Source organism: Amphiura filiformis, chromosome 9 (assembly GCF_039555335.1).
Source record: "Amphiura filiformis chromosome 9, Afil_fr2py, whole genome shotgun sequence".
NCBI classification, from domain to species: Eukaryota; Metazoa; Echinodermata; class Ophiuroidea; order Amphilepidida; family Amphiuridae; genus Amphiura; species Amphiura filiformis.
Window position 1 is genome coordinate 43,410,875 of NC_092636.1, and position 12,995 is coordinate 43,423,869.

The window sequence follows — 12,995 nt, forward strand, 5'->3', positions numbered from 1 at the left end:
ATCGCGTTGCGCATCTCGCGCAATTTGGAAACACCACGGAATGGAAACACCATGGAAACACAACAAAAACCTAGTGGTCAAAAGGCTCCGTTTTAGCTGATAAAATATGGGTTTTTTTCAAGTTCTTTCCCCCGATTTAAATATCAAGTTATGAATGGATTTTGCTCAAACTTCTCATCTCAAGGGGCCGTGGATTTACCCGATGTTTTTGTAACGTAAGGTAGAAAAATAAAAACTGCCGCATTCTCCTGCGAGATTCGATGAAAGTGCAAAATGTGACCACTTTAAAACTTCAACGGACATTATTTCAATGTTCATTTCATCGTAAAAAGCATGATCGACCCAAGTAAAATGATTTTTTTTATTTTGGTCTACGATAACATTTTGTGCAATAAATACAGCATCTATGGGTAAGCAAAAAAAAATAAAAAAACGTTTTTGAATGGAGCCTCAAGATTGAGCTAAAAACAAAATAAACTATTTTGGAAAGAATGTTTTTTGTTATGATGTACCTAACAAATATTGCCAAAAACTTTTTTTGTGATTTTCTTCATAATTGTTGTTTTTACCCCAAATCTGTATTTATATTAAGATTTATTGATGTCTTGCCTTCATAAAAATGTATACTTTTATATGTCTTGCGCGAATAATCACAAAGTTATTGCACTTTTACTACATGCATGTCTGAGAGTACACAGACTCCTTCTTAAGTGAAGTTTGTTATTAGTGCACGAGGACAAGTGCCAATTGCTTTGATATCACATGCGGGCAGTCTCACGAGGTCGAAATTGTAACCCACGTTCTCGAATCTAAACGATGATTGGTTTATTTCATTACGAGTATTCGAAATTTCGAATACACGTATTAGTACACGTTATGACCTGCTTAGCCAACCATATAAGTGTCCAATTTGGAGAACCAAATGCATGCGTATAGTCTCTTATAGTGTCATGCGCAAAAGCAGTGAACTCCCGTCCGTCCACTTATACAGTCGGGGAAAATTGAGAAAACCTCCCCCACCCACACTTTTTAAAACCGGCTTACTCCACACTGTTTATGTTCCTTCTGATGATTTCTTAAAATGCTTGAAATCCTACTTCAGCATGATTTTAGCACTACATGTGTCCACTGTCTGTTGATAAAATTATTTGTTAAAAACAGAGCCACTGATAGCATTTTCTTTTTATTTATTTATTCCTTACATAATGTTTCTAGATTGTTCTTATAATTGTGCTGTTTGTTACACAGTTTGAAAGTTCTTTTACCGATTTTACCTGCTTTTACCAATAATTCTTGTTTTGACCTAATTATTCTGCTTTAAACCTTTTAAAACAGGCTGAAAGCTAGTTCAAAATAGTTATCAATTACAAACAAGATACTCGCCGTGAGTGTCAAGCTCCAATAGTTAAACAGGCGCCAACCAATAAAACAGGTGCCAACCCCTTCAAAGTACTTCGGTTATATATATAAATTCCCTTTATAAATGTGCACGTGACCACCTCCGCGCTGCCATTACAGCTTATTGACAGTAAGTCTCGAAGTGACCTTCTACATAGCGAGTGGCCTTTCTATACATTCGAATGCAAAGGCGGAACAAAATTGTCTATTTTGTTCAACTTTGTGAATATATTATATACGTTTCCGTCGTTGAATATTTTTGCCGTCGTCAAATTTCAAAATGTTATTTTTGATAACATATTACAAATTTGGAATTGCAAAATGTGTAATAATTTTAAAATTCAAGTAATACTTAAAGTTGATGATTTTTATCTACAGAGTTTCTATCCCTTTCTGTATAGTGATCAATGCATGAGGATTTGGTCACGCTTGCTGGTCTTAGTATGTCGTGCCCATGGGTCACGTGCGCATTTATAAAAGCGCATTTATAGATACATGTATAACCGAAGTACACTGCCCTTACGCAAGATGAGCGCTTCAAGGGGAGGGGACAGATGCGATATCGACGTATATAATCATGATATCTTCACCCAACAGTTATTTTAAATGTGTTATTCGTAAAGCCATTACGTTATTCGTAAAACCATTGGAGATTGACAACGAACCCCACTGTAAGTATCTTGTTTTTCAATTTGTGTGATTGATAACTATTTTGAACTGGCTTTCAACCTTATATAGTTTCATCTGCATCGTATATACGTCACGTAAGGTGTTTTCATTATCAGCCTAACCAGGCCAACGTCATTCCTACTATACTGCGCCAATAAAGTATCCTTACAATTGGAAAAATAATCACAATTTCAAAACTGAACAATATTAGAGTAAATTTGTTTTTTTAATACATGCACTATCTAATGCTACACATTATGACACCACATTGAATCCAATGTGACTTCAAGAAGTGAAGTTACAAGCATTTGATTAGACGAATGTCCAGTTTCAAAAGTGACACACTGGCCTATTCAAAACTCCACAGACCACAAGTCTGGTTTGAGAGTGGTGAATGGCTAATTTATGCCTTTGTGTTTAATTTAAAACAAAAGGAACAAGAGAAAACTGAAACAAAAGAACTGACAAAGATAATGAAAGTTATGAAAAGTACAGAGAAGTAAAAACTGAAATAAAAACTGCTTGAAATAACGCTTCATTGAAGAAACTGTGTTGTCTCTTTGTTGCGCTTGTTGGAAACTTTTTGCGCCTTGTATAGGCCAGTTTGTCACTTTTAAAACTGGAACCTCGTCTATTCAATTGCTTGTAACTTCACTTCTTGAGGTCACATTGGAATCAATGTGGTGTCATAATGTGCAGGATTAGATAGTGCATCTATTGCAAAAACAGATATACCCCAATATTGTTCAGTTTTGAAATTGTGATTATTTTTCCAACTGTAAGGATACTTTATTGGTGCAGTATATTTTACCGACAGCGGTACCTGGTAACCTTTTTTCTCATTAAGCATGTGAAATATTTGGGCTATAAAGTTTCGCTTGAAGGACTGGTGAAAGCACACGGCTTTGGGAATGAAAGGGAATGCATGGAATATTATAAAATAAACAAAAAATACAATGCTCTTGTTTGCTCATTGCTCCTGTTTGCATGGACCCAGAAATATCTTATTGTCTTGTCAATCGTATTTGAATGAAATAATTATGATAAATTATCAGCATTGGATTTCACACAAGGGTCAAAGTCGTCTAATCTAGAGACGAACTGCATGGATGAAAGTAGGTTGTTTGTTAAACCATTCCATGCTATATATTCCATATATCGTATATCCCGGTACCTGTCAGTCCATTAGTCCGTAGCGTCCAAAATCAGCATAGGAAGTGTTGACAAAATCAATCACGCCCTTGTTTCAGAAAGACAATTTATTTTTGAAAAGACCATACATGGACATACAATACATATTGATTAACTTATATAGCTCCTCTCAAAAACTAGTGTATTGCACATGTACTTACTCAATTAGCATCTTATGCAAATTGTATTACAAACCTGAATGCAGTTCTCTTGTAATTAGTTCGTGCTACAGACCGTGTAACTATATTACTCATAGGTAGATAAACTACTGGGAATCACACACGCTTGGCAACCATCGCTCGCCCCTTGTTTCGCTCGCTATTCGAGGGGCGTCTCGTTTGTGAATTGGGGCTCGTGTCCCTTCAATCGCGAGTAGTCTTTGACAAAGACTACTTGTAAGGCCAAAAAAAGGGTTTGTTTGTCCATAGAGGCTTATGAAACAGTTGGGTCGGTAGGTCGGATTTTTTTTTTTTACATATATTGCACTTGAAACTGACAATTTGAAGACTGGTAAATAAGTCAAAACACACAGCACTTTACTGGTTTAACTCTTGAGATGGTTCTGCATGTTATACTGTTCATTTTCTTGACATTTGCTTTCTTTAAATTTATACTAACCACTGTTTTACTAGCACATTCAACGCAAATAAAAAAAGAAATAAAAAAATCTTTTCATTCGAAAGCACATTATTGGCTATGAAAATTGGCTTACTGGTACCTTTTTCGAAGACACATAGACTATATCCACATTTATTATGTATTTATTTATTTATTATTACAACTAGACAGGGTTACCCTTCAGATAGACTATGCCATAGTCGAATTTTATTAAAAATATGTTATTATTAGTCATGATGAACCCATTTCGTTGAATTCAAAATTATACTGATGTTTATTAAAATTAAAGTATTCAATAGTAAAATGGTCATAAAGAATTAAGAATATCAGATGATTAGTGACAATAAAAGTAATTGAATGCAACATTATCGTGCATAATTATAATGGCCCACTTTAATACTGAACAATTCTTATTTTGGAATCTACCAGTTTATTGATAGCGAACCACGAAAATCCGACTATGGACTTTGAATTTTAAGCACAACTTTGCCCCGGGACTTTGTCAAGCATACTTGTTTATCAGTCCATTAACCACAAGTACTAAGCATGGTATAGTACAGGACGCGCTAGATGTTTGATGAGAGATTAACTTTCGCGTCAACACAAAAGCGCCGCAAATACCACAGATAGTTGTGTACGGTGTAGTTAATGGTAATGGCGCGGGCCCGGAAGATTTAAACCATAGCGAGATATGGGCGACCAATCACAAGGCAGATCCATTTAAAGATGCATTACATCATGGCCAATTTTAGTTAGGCCAGAAATTGACCTAACTCTTCATAGAGCCCCGTGTTAAAAATCTTGAACTGCAAGGCAAAGTCAGTAGTCCACTTGGGAAGCTAACAAACAGAGGGAGTGCGGTGACTGAAAAGATCAGATACAGATGTGAAAATCTATCAGTTGCACACAAATCAATATAAATCAGAGTCTTATGCTTAAATGTAATAGGCAGAGTATGCAAAATGGGCAAGTGGACTACGGAGAAGTCTACCCTTCAGACAATGTACATAACAATTGGTAGGATTATGCATATTAAAATAATTAAAAAGCATCGAAATAGAAGGAAACTAAAAAATGTGGTTTTCAAGGAACGAGTTTTCAAGGTTATTCACTTATTTTACATATCCGTAACACGCACCCTTAGGCCTTCGTTAAGCACTAACCTAGTCTATTTTGAAGAACTTGTAATTTGTTACTTAATAGATCCTTATAGAGCAATACAAATTTGTAACTTTGGGTGGAATACACTTTCTTAATCTACTAAATAGAACAATACGTTCTTACGAGTCGTACTGACCCAAAGCCAAAATCACCCTTTTCCCAAAGTCATACGAATGCACAACAACAATACACTGTTTGATTAAGTTAACATTTTTCTTTAAATTTTTCACGCGTTGACATGATTAAACCCGGGGATTAAACGCATGTTGTAAAACGTACTAAATTGTTGTTTTTTTCAATGCAATCCACTCCGCTTTGAGGCCCTCCACATTGAATCATAGCTAAGGCCCTTTTCATTGAATTCTTAGTTTACTGTTTAAGATATTTTTTAAAGGCACGAGGTAACTTTTAATTATTAATTAGTTTATTTATTTATTTATTTATTTATTTTATTCATATTTATCCAGGGTAGCCCAATTCAGCCGGTAGCTGGTCTTACATGGGGCCCTGCAATACATTGACGTAACATTAAAAGGCAACAATAGTTATTATTTTCCTTATTTTGAAACGAGTGGTCACAGCCCAATATCAACAGTACATTTTGCCACTATGGATTTAATCAAATTGCAATTAAGGTTGCTTTTATACATTGATAATAATGCAGGGGTGTTCTTTGATTGTTTAGCATCATAGTTTGGATGATCAAAGTAAGAATGTAAGAAATTAATATAATTAAAATGTTAGTGAACAGAGAAAATGTCAAATTAAAATCATATGATATTTTCCCAATTCTCACTTATGGATGCGGGAGGGAAACAGTAAACTCAAAATCAATTGTGAAGGACCTAAGTTATGTGGCTTTTAATAGCTATATAGTTCGTCGCTTTAATAACCATGATAACAACGTGCGCTCGTGTGTATCTGGACAATAAAGACTATGTTTAAACAAATCAAATCATTCTAAAAAATTAATACACAGTTTCTAACCTATAAGTATACGAAACTAATGATTCCATCTAAGCTATTTTATTTATGACATTTAGTTGTTGAAAAAGGATACATAAACATTTTGACGGAATTATTTCCTGATAAATTTCCACCAAAAATATCGTGTCCCAGGATCGCGGCGCGTACTGAAAGGAGAAATTGAACGCCACACTTCACATTGCCCTACCACTGGAGTCATTTCACTCGCCCTCATGATTTGTCTCGCTAGTAGTAGTATAGATAGTATCCAGATGGCGTTATTCATTCGTCAGAACAATCAGTCACGAAAAGATGCAGAAGATACCTGACCCGATTGACAGTTTCATCACCCGATATACCCCCAACAGTATTGAAATGTTGGCATTTCGTGCATTTCCAAGACTATATTTGGAATCGGCATGAAAAATGCATTAAAATGAATACAAACAAGCCTAGTATTGGTCCAGTGGTTCTTGAGATAGCATTTGATATTTTGAGGAAATATCTCAAGACTTTGACCTTAAGTTATGTTGAAGCGATAATCATAATGGCTAGCATTAAGAATTTTCGGCACTCTCAAAATTAAGAACAGACAATTCGTAGTACGCAAAATGAGGACACACTTTAGTTATCTGATTTTCCTGACTTTTCATGTCTAAATGTGTCTTCTTAATTTATTTTCACATTAAGTTATTAGCTTCCCATTTCCATAAAAAGTATCCCAACTTAACTTACTAAGATGTTATCAAACATTTAACCTAGAGACCTAGTTTCATGTTTATTTCTTTCATTATTTACATTTCGTACTTTAACCGAACTTCATACTTAAAAGGGCATTTCGTGATCCACAGCCTCATCCCCCACTTTTCTCAAAAAAGTTGAGATTTTTATATCACTGGAAACCTCTGGCTACATAATGTTTATGTACAAAATATTTCTTGCAGATTAATTCGTTTAGCAAAGATAGCGTGACATTTGAATTTCGTTCTGGTGCACCAGAACGAAATTACAACGCATTGTCTATAATACACATAATCATGCGCGCATAACTCGCGAACGCAAAATCAGAACATAGGGCCTGCACTTTGGCTCGACATTTGAAAGGGGCGTGAATTCATTTTTGGATACGCCCCTATTATAATTAGGTAATACTCGACTCACACACATTCCCTATATTAATATGTATATACATGTACCACATGTAGACAATCTGTCTGCTTTATATGTATTGTGCCCCTTCTTAAGCAAATACGGTAGTTAAACACGATTTCATCAAACATTATAACAATAGCTCTTTTACAGTGTGCAATCATCCCGGGCAATAATTGGGCAATAATAGAGGATGTGCGTGAAATTATTGATTGGCTCCATACAAAGGAATTGAACCGGTGTCCTTCACCGTAATCATGGCACAATGCAGTGCATTCAATCAAACGTTGTCGTCAACCTATTTGATCGTATTTTGCATTTGTTATGTGTGTGAGTCGAGCTGTCTCGGTAGATTGCAATAGCTTGTAATCATGCTTTTGTTGAATGAATTTGAGTACTCCGCCATATTTACGGTATGATACGTCATAATCTAGGTGATTATTTGCATTGATATCTTGAATACGCTGGTGAGGTTGTGTAATAATCGGATTAATGCTATAACAGTAGGTGAATACAAGTTTTGAATATATCGCGTTGCAAAGCCCCATTCAGTGATCCCAGAAAAAAAAAAAAAAAATCAAATTGTTACTTTTATAAAAACTTTTAATGAAAAAAATTGGCACAAAACCCAAGAAAACGGCAGTATTGACGAAGTTGAAGCCCCATTCAAATACATGTAGCTAATTTATATATACTGTCAGTATATAAATTACAGATTCACGTAAATGCATTATTTTTGTCTTAAATAGGCCTACACGGCTTAGGCTGCGTTCACATAGAAGTATACTATTCGGGTATACGGTGCACGTTTTGCAGGTTCACGCGTATAGCTTAAATCGAGCAAGGCAATTTCATAGTACCGGGTCACATAAGGCTACGATCGCATAGAAGTATACTATTCGGGTATACGATGCACGTTTCGCAGGTGGACGCGTATAGCTTAAATTGAGCAAGGTAATTTCATAGTACCGGGTCACATAAGAGCTATTCGAAAAGGCCGTATACCTGCGTTTAGTATAGTATAGTGGGAATCGCGCGTGTTCGATTTTAGTGCAGCGTATACCGTCCAAATTTTAAAAACCTAAACCATATGTGGGTAAATTCATTTTTTTAATAGATGCACTATCTAATTCTGCACATTATGACACCTCATTTAATGCAATGTGGCCTCAAGAAGTAAAGTTACAAGCATTTGATAAGACGAAGAAAATGGATAAACTGACATACTCGTTGTTCGTTATATGAATACGCTCATTCGATCAGGCTGAGTTCACATAGTATAGTCCTATATGAACTCAGCCTGATCGAATGAGCGTATTTCGTATAGCGAATACCGTATACCGTATACTTCTATGTGAACTCAGCCTTAGGGCTGAACCACTAGCAGAAGACACCAAGTTGATGTTTTATGACCTTTGACATTCTTTTGTGGCGAGTGACGTGGTCAGTTCAATTCACGCCAAGTGTCCTTGACAGGTTTAACTCTGCTTCGGTGGTCATGAAAGAATTCAAAAGATAACCTCTGCGGGACAATCCCAAGCAATTGAATACATGAATACAAAAGCCACCTAAGTCCATAGGAAGTGATTTTGAGAGAAAACCTGTGTATCATTTTAATTCCTTCAGTTAGATTTACCTGGTCAATATGGTAAGTTTTACGTGCAAATGAGTGGATTAACCTGTATTAGGTATGACGATTAGCATTTCAGGGACTTCGTGGGGTTCATTTTAAATTTTGGACTTAGGTGGTTGTTTGAATCATATACAAAGACAACAATGTTAGAATGAGATTACCACTAGTAAGATAATACAAAATAAAGCACACAGGTATGTATAATGTTGATAAGCATTCTGCCATGTAATATAAACCACCAACTTTCCTTTATTAAACCCATTTTTGTTCAAAAGTCACTCTCTAGCAATGAATGTGTTACAAGTGGACTTTTATACATACTGGATTTCAATCAATGTGTTACAAGACTCAAATCATGGAATTGGGTGATTCTTTCATACATGCTATTTTTTACATGCTTAATAGACACAGAGAATGAATTTGAGTTCTTCTTTCATACATATGACAGGCCTATGTATAGCAACAGTTTCCCATGCTTAACTCAATTTGGCCGAAGTATGGACTTAGGTGGTTTTTATATTCATATATTCAATTGTCTGAAACTGCTCTTCGGATGATGTATCATAAGAACTCAGTCGTCAAATGATGATAGTCATATAATGAACAAAAGATTATTACTGACTATATCATTGAAGACTGAGTTCCGCAGTCTTGTACAAAATCTGAATTTTGATGATTTTTACGATCGTCCGGATGAAAAAAAATCACTGAATGGGCCGTTAGTTCCTCCTCTCCTTACACTGGCAATATGGATCAAAGAAAATAAAGAAAAAAAATAAAGAAAACAAGAAAAAAAAAAGACAAAGAAAAGAAACAAATAAAAGAAAAACAAATATGAAAAGTTCGAACAATATTTGGTTTATAAAATTAATGTGACCGTGATGAGGCTCGAACTCACCACCTTCCGATTTAAAGTTCGAAGCGCTAGTGTACCAAATTCTGATGCCTTACCAAGTGAGCTGTGCTCCTGAGATACGAAATAAAAATAAAATAATACACTGTATACCTGTTTGTGTCGGTAATTGATTTGCTCAAATTCCATAATGGTACAGTGCAACAGAGCAAAAATGCCCAAAATTTAAAAGCTATATAATTTATGACCACTATACACTACACATAAAAATACTAATACAAGGGAATTTCAACGTAAGAATCCAAACAATTAAGTACCAACATGCACAGCTTTGTCCTTATATCACATTTGGGTTTTTAACAAAATGTTATCAAACCTCTACTGTGATTGGCAGCTGCACAAGGCATCTCTTTGATAGCTGATCATGGCCATCCATTCAGCAAGTGGCTACTAACTGACCTTGACAGGCTTGAATGAGCACTGTCATCTGCTACAAAACCATCACACTCTAGGACCTGGTCACTCCATAATGCTACAGCTACAGGGAGCGCAGTACTTTGACAATGGAGTGAAAGACTATTATTATTGATTAGGCGCGGATTTTAAAAGTACAGCTCCTATGCGTATAAAAAAAAAAATTGGAATAGAATGTTTGGAATCATGTAACTAAAGTACTAAATGCATTCTGCAAAATGCGCTCTGACCAATTTATAAAGCATTTCATTAGCTTTAATTTGACATATTGTTTGACATATTTGGAATTATGGTAAATCATTAAATAAAATATTTATTAATTAATCAATTATGTCAATTAATTAAAAATTTAATGCAAATATGCATATTTTCTCTGACAGAATTGTAGGGTTTGACAAGAGCCATCTTTCTTGTAAGTTTGATTCTTATAACATACCGGTATCGTATTGCGTCCCGTTATAGTTGCAGAAAAAAAATACGCGTGCAGGACACACATACGCACACACCCCCACACACGCCCCCACCCAGAGGATCGTACCGTTTTACAATCTTATAACATTCATTGGCGCTAGTAGTAGTAAATTTCAATTTCCTTTGCTTTACCTCACTTGTTCTGCTCAAAATTAAAAGGGACATATCTAGCTGACAGTAAAAGCTTACATTTTATGGAAATTATGTTTAACTATTTGCTTAAACAGCACAAAACAGATAAAGCAGACAAATTTACTATACATAGGCCTATACATGTATGGTATCATGCCAGGGACTGTTTAAGAATATAACATTAGATTTATGATATTTACTTCGAGGACTGTTATTTATCAAAAATGTGAAAAATATCAAATTTTAATAATTTGTCATAAAATTTGTATTATATCGTGAATTTCAAACAATGAAATTTATTTGATATCAGAAAGACATTCTTCGTATTCATAATGCAATTCGATATGTCTGATGTGCTCTCATGTCCCACAAAAAATACTATCGAAACGCTCAAAACGCTCATTCCAGATCCCTTAATTTGGTTAATTTTCTTTTCTTGTTTTCTTTCTTTATTTTTCTTCGATTTATATTGCCAGGGTAAGGAGAGGGAACTAAAGGCCCATTCAGTGATTTTTTGATTTTTTTTCAACCCGACGATCGTAAAAATCATCAAAATTCAGATTTTGGATACTAGACTGCGGAACTCAGTCTTCAATGATAGTCAGTAATTTTTATATTTTGGACATTATTATGACTATCATTTGAGGACTGAGTTCTTATGATCGAGGAGCAGTTTCAGACAATTGCTTGGGATTATTGGGGCAGAGGTTATCTTTTGAATTCTTTCATGACCACTGAAGCATAGTCAAACCTGTCAAGGACACTCGGCGTGAATTGAAAGACCATGTCACTCGCCACAAAAGAATGTCAAAGGTCATAAAACACCACTTTTGTGTCTTCTGCTATCTAAAGGCCTTTGGCTGATTTTGTACCTTTCGTCATTGTCATAGATGTGCTAACATAGCTTGCTAGTGCAGTGGTTCAGCCGAAAACCGTGTGTCTAAGACAAAAAATAATGCATTTACGTGAGTCTGTAATTTATATACCGGTACTAAAAGTATATAAATTAGCTACATGTATTTGAATGGGGCTTCAACTTCGTCAATACTGTCGTTTTCCTGTTTTGTTTTTTTGCCATTTGTTTTCATCAAAAAATTTATAAACGTAACAATTTGATTTTTTTTCCACTTTCGCTGGGATCACTGAATGGGACTTTATAGCGCGGATTATTCAAAACTTGTTTTTACCTACTGCTATATAGTATTAATCCGATTATTACATAACTTTGCCAGCGTATTCAAGACATAGGTTATGTAGGGATAAACTGTACATGGGTATAGAAGCCCTGCATGCTTTTATCGATTGGCTCCAAACAAAGGATTTGAACCGGTGTCCTTCACCGTAATCACGGCGCAGTAGCCTACAGTCCATTCAATCAAATGTTGTCAGTGTGCGAGACGAACGATGTATAAATCTGGAGGTCATATCATCACTTATCATGCTTATTGTAAAAAGTTTGTCCAATGCATATACTGTGTGTATTGTTCCCGGGTATTGTCAATACAGTCAAGCAAGCAGGTATTATATTTTGAAAAGGCCGCTATAGAATATTCACAGGCGTGTCTTGAATGGCCAATCATATGGGACATAATCAAATTGCAGTGACTGCTTCCTTTGTTACCACATGTCAGTCATCTTGTGATTATTGGACCATGTAAACCTGCAAAAAACGAGCCAAAGTGCAGGCCCTATGTCAACTGAAATTTTGGGAATTGGTTTTTTCGTGGATATAAAAAAAAAAAAATGACATAAATAGAGGATGCTAGGATCACGAAATACTCCTTTAACATTTTTCTTGAATGTTTTGCGTTGATATTATTTAACATGCGTGATATTTAAAAAACGTATGTTGAAAAAAGTACTGAATTTTGTTTTTCAAAAATGCAATCCACTCCGCTTTGATTCATAGCCTAGATAAGTTATGACCATGATAACAACGTGCGCTCATGTGTATCTGATCAACTCATCATCAACTCGTCAACTCGTTCTGACCTTTCAGCTCAGAGCTTCCGTATTTTTTACCGGTACCAATGCAATTAGCATAATCTCAAACGTATGTTCATCCAATCACAGATATAATGTGATCCAATTGGTCTGGATCGAGGATCTAAACATTATTCTTTAACCCAAATATTCTCCACAAGATGGGCTCATATTGAACCATCATTTAATAGAAGTAGAGATACTACTAAAATATGAAAGTATGCCAGAAGACGAGAATCAGGGCGTACCCTTGGAACGTAAACACTACACGTGCTCGGTATAATCAGCAATATGATA